Source organism: Lissotriton vulgaris, unplaced genomic scaffold (assembly GCF_964263255.1).
Source record: "Lissotriton vulgaris unplaced genomic scaffold, aLisVul1.2 SCAFFOLD_465, whole genome shotgun sequence".
Taxonomy (NCBI): Eukaryota; Metazoa; Chordata; class Amphibia; order Caudata; family Salamandridae; genus Lissotriton; species Lissotriton vulgaris.
Genome location: NW_028241222.1, coordinates 344519 through 349509, shown reverse-complemented (window position 1 = coordinate 349509; position 4991 = coordinate 344519).

Sequence of the window (4991 nt, the reverse complement as noted above, 5' to 3'; positions counted from 1 at the left end):
GCCAGGGGGACCAAGCACAGCCAGGGGGACCAAGAGCAGCCAGGGGGACCAAGAGCAACCAGTGGGACCAAGAGTAGCCAGGGGGACCAAGCACAGCCAGGGGGAACAAGAGCAGCCAGGGGGACCAAGCACAGCCAGGGGGACCAAGAGCGACCACGGGGACCAAGAGCAGGCAGGAAGGCCAAGCACAGCCAGGGGGACCAAGAGCAGCCAGGGGGACCAAGAGCAACCAGGGGAACCAAGAGCAACCAAGGGGACCAAGAGCAACCAGGGCAACCAAGCACAGCCAGGGGGACCAAGAGCAACCAGGGGGACCAAGAGCAACCAGGGGAACCAAGAGCAGCCAGGGGGACCAAGCACAGCCAGGGGGACCAAGAGCAGACAGGGGGACCAAGAGCAACCAGGGGGACCAAGAGCAGCCAGGGGGACCAAGCACAGCCAGGGGGACCAAGCACAGCCAGGGGGACCAAGAGCAACCAGGGGAACCAAGAGCAACCAGGGGGACCAAGAGCAACCAGGGGAACCAGGAGCAACCAGTGGGACCAAGAGCAACCAGGGGGACCAAACCCATCCAGGGAGGCCAAGAGCAGCCAGGGGGACCAAGCACAGCAAGGGGGGCCAAGAGCAGCCAGGGGGGCCAAGAGCAACCAGGGGGACCAAGAGCTGCCAGGGGGACCAAGCACAGCCAGGGGCACCAAGAGCAGCCAGAGGGACCAAGAGCAGCCAAGAGAACCAAGCACAGCCAGGGGGACCAAGAGCGACCAGGAGGACCAAGAGCAGCCAGGAAGGCCAAGCACAGCCAGGTCACCAAGAGCAGCCAGGGGGACCATGAGTGACCAGGGGGACCAAGAGCAACCAGGGGGACCAAGAGCAACCAGCGGGACCAAGCACAGCCAGGGGGACCTAGAGCAACCAGGGGGACCAAGAGTAACCAGGGGTACCAAGAGCAACCAGGGGAACCAAGAGCAGCCAGGGGGACCAAGCACAGCCAGGGGGACCAAGAGCAGCCAGGGGGACCAAGAGCAACCAGGGGGACCAAGAGCAGCCAGGGGGGCCAAGCACAGCCAGGGGGACCAAGAGCTGCCATGGGGACCAAGCACAGCCAGGGGGACCAAGAGCGACCAGGGGGACCAAGAGCAGCCAGGGGGACCAAGAGCAGCCAGGGGGACCAAGCACAGCCAGGGGGACCAAGAGCAACCAGGGGAACCAAGAGCAACCAGGGGGACCAAGAGCAACCAGGGGAACCAGGAGCAACCAGTGGGACCAAGAGCAACCAGGGGGACCAAACACATCCAGGGAGACCAAGAGCAACCAGGGGGACTAAGAGCAACCAGGGGGAACAAGCACAGCCAGGGGGACCAAGAGCAACCAGGGGGGCCAAGAGAAGCCAGGGGGACCAAGAGCAACCAAGGGGACCACGAGCAGCCAGGGGGACCAAGAGCAGCCCTGGGGACCAAACACAGCCAGGGGGACCAAGAGCAACCAGGGGGACCAGGAGGAGCCAGGGGGACCAAGCACAGCCAGGGGGACCAAGAGCAACCAGGGGATCCAAGAACAACCAGGGGGACCAAGAGCAACCAGGGTGACCAAGCACAGCCAGGGGGACCAAGAGCAACCAGGGGGACCAAGAGCAACCAGGGGAACTAAGAGCAGACAGGGGGACCAAGCACAGCCAGGGGGAGCAAGAGCAGCCAGGGGGACCAAGAGCAACCAGGGGGGCCAAGAGTAGCCAGGGGGACCAAGCACAGCCAGGGGGAACAAGAGCAGCCAGGGGGACCAAGCACAGCCAGGGGGACCAAGAGCGACCACAGGGACCAAGAGCAGCCAGGAAGGCCAAGCACAGCCAGGGGGACCAAGAGCAGCCAGGGGGAGCAAGAGCAACCAGGGGGACCAAGAGCAACCAAGGGGACCAAGAGCAACCAGGGCGACCAAGCACAGCCAGGGGGACCAAGAGCAACCAGGGGGACCAAGAGCAACCAGGGGGACCAAGAGCAACCAGGGGAACCAAGAGCAGACAGGGGGACCAAGAGCAACCAGGGGGACCAAGCACAGCCAGGGGGACCAAGAGCAGCAAGGGGAACCAAGCACAGCCAGGGGGACCAAGAGCGACCAGGGGGACCAAGAGCAGCCAGGGGGACCAAGCACATCCAGGGGGACCAAGCACAGCCAGGGGGACCGAGAGCAACCAGAGGGACCAAGCGCAGCCAGGGGGACCAAGAGCAGCCAGGGGGACAAAGCACAGCCAGGGGGACCAAGAGCAGCCAGGGGGACCAAGAGCAACCAGGGGGACCAAGAGCAGCCCGGGGGGCCAAGCACAGCCAGGGGGACCAAGAGCAGCCATGGGGACCAAGCACAGCCAGGGGGACCAAGAGCGACCAGGGGGACCAAGAGCAGCCAGGGGGACCAAGAGCAGCCAGGGGGACCAAGCACAGCCAGGGGGACCAAGCACAGCCAGGGGGACCAAGAGCAACCAGGGGAACCAAGAGCAACCAGGGGGACCAAGAGCAACCAGGGGAACCAGGAGCAACCAGTGGGACCAAGAGCAACCAGGGGGACCAAACACATCCAGGGAGACCAAGAGCAACCAGGGGGACTAAGAGCAACCAGGGGGAACAAGCACAGCCAGGGGGACCAAGAGCAACCAGGGGGGCCAAGAGCAGCCAGGGGGACCAAGAGCAACCAACGGGACCACGAGCAGCCAGGGGGACCAAGAGCCGCCCTGGGGACCAAACACAGCCAGGGGGACCAAGAGCATCCAGGGGGACCAGGAGGATCCAAGGGGACCAAGCACAGCCAGAGGGACCAAGAGCGACCAGGGGGACCAAGAGCAACCAGGGGGACCAAGAGCAGCCAGGGGGACCAAGCACAGCCAGGGGGACCAAGCACAGCCAGGGGGACCAAGCACAGCCAGGGGGACTGAGAGCAACCAGGGGGACCAAGCACAGCCAGGGGGACCAAGAGCAGCCAGGGGGACCAAGCACAGCCAGGGGGACCAAGAGCAACCATGTGGACCAAGAGCAGCCAGGGGGACCAAGAGCAGCCAGGGGGACCAAGAGAAGCCAGGGGGACCAAGAGCAGCCAGGGGGACCAAGAGCAAACAGGGGGACCAAGAGCAGCCAGGAGGGCCAAGCACAGCCAGGGGGACCAAGCAAGGCTAGGGGGAACAAGAGCAGAGAGGGGGGACCAAGAGCAGCCAGGGGGACCAAGAGCAGCCAGGGGGACCAAGCACAGCCAGGGGGACCAAGCAAAGCCAGGGGGACCAAGAGAAGCCAGGGGGACCAAGAGCAACCAGGGGGACCAAGAGCAGCCAGGGGAGCCAAGCACATCCAGGGGGACCAAGAGCAACCAGGGGGACCAAGGAGCAACCAGCAGGACCAAGCACAGCCAGGGGGACCAATAGCAGCCAGGGGGACCAAGCACAGCCAGGGGGACCAAGAGCAAACAGGGGGACCAAGAGCAGCCAGGGGGACCAAGAGCAGCCAGAGGGGCCAAGAGCAACCAGGGGGACCAAGAGCAGCCAGGGGGACCAAGCACAGCCAGGGGGACCAAGCACAGCCAGGGGGACCAAGAGCAGCCAGGGGGACCAAGAGCAGCCAGGGGGACTAAGCACAGTCAGGGGGACCAAGAGAAACCAGGGGGACCAAGAGCTGCCAGGGGGACCAAGAGCAGCCAGGGGGACCAAGCACAGCCAGGGGGACCAAGCACAGCCAGGGGGACCAAGAGCAACCAGGGGAACCAAGAGCAACCAGGGGGACCAAGAGCAACCAGGGGAACCAGGAGCAACCAGTGGGACCAAGAGCAACCAGGGGGACCAAACCCATCCAGGGAGACCAAGAGCAACCAGGGGGACCAAGAGCAACCAGGGGGAACAAGCACAGCCAGGGGGACCAAGAGCAACCAGGGGGACCAACAGCAGCCATGGGGACCAAGAGCAACCAAGGGAACCAGGAGCTACCAGTGGGACCAAGAGCAACCAGGGGGACCAAACCCATCCAGGGAGACCAAGAGCAACCAGGGGGACCAAGAGCAACCAGGAGGAACAAGCACAGCCAGGGGGACCAAGAGCAACCAGGGGGACCAACAGCAGCCAGGGGGACCAAGAGCAACCAAGGGGACCAAGAGCAGCCAGGAGGACCAAGAGCAGCCAGGGGGACCAAGCACAGCCAGGGGGACCAAGAGCAACCAGGGGGACCAGGAGGAGCCAAGGGGACCAAGCACAGCCAGGGGGACCAAGAGCAACCAGGGGGACCAAGAACAACCAGGGAGACAAAGAGCAACCAGGGGGACCAAGCACAGCCAGGGGGACCAAGAGCAACCAGGGGGACCAAGAGCAACCAGGGGAACTAAGAGCAGCCAGGGGGACCAAGCTCAGCCAGGGGGACCAAGAGCAGCCAGGGGGACCAAGAGCAACCAGGGGGACCAAGAGTAGCCAGGGGGACCAAGCACAGCCAGGGGGAACAAGAGCAGCCAGGGGGACCAAGCACAGCCAGGGGGACCAAGAGCGACCATGGGGACCAAGAGCAGCCAGGAAGGCCAAGCACAGCCAGGGGGACCAAGAGCAGCCAGGGGGACCAAGAGCGACCAGGGGGACCAAGAGCAACCAGGGGGACCAAGAGCAACCAGGGCGACCAAGCACAGCCAGGGGGACCAAGAGCAGCCAGGGGAACCAAGCACAGCCATGGGGACCAAGAGCGACCAGGGGGACCAAGAGCAGCCAGGGGGACCAAGCACAGCCAGGGGGATCAAGAGCAGCCAGGGGGACCAAGAGCGACCAGGGGGACCAAAAGCAACCAGGGGGACCAAGAGCAGCCAGGGGGACCAAGAGCAGCCAGGGGGACCAAGAGCAACCAGGGGGACCAAGAGCAGCCAGGTGGACCAAGCACAGCAAGGGGGGCCAAGAGCAGCCAGGGGGGCCAAGAGCAACCAGGGGGACCAAGAGCTGCCAGGGGGACCAAGCACAGCCAGGGGCACCAAGAGCAGCCAGAGGGACC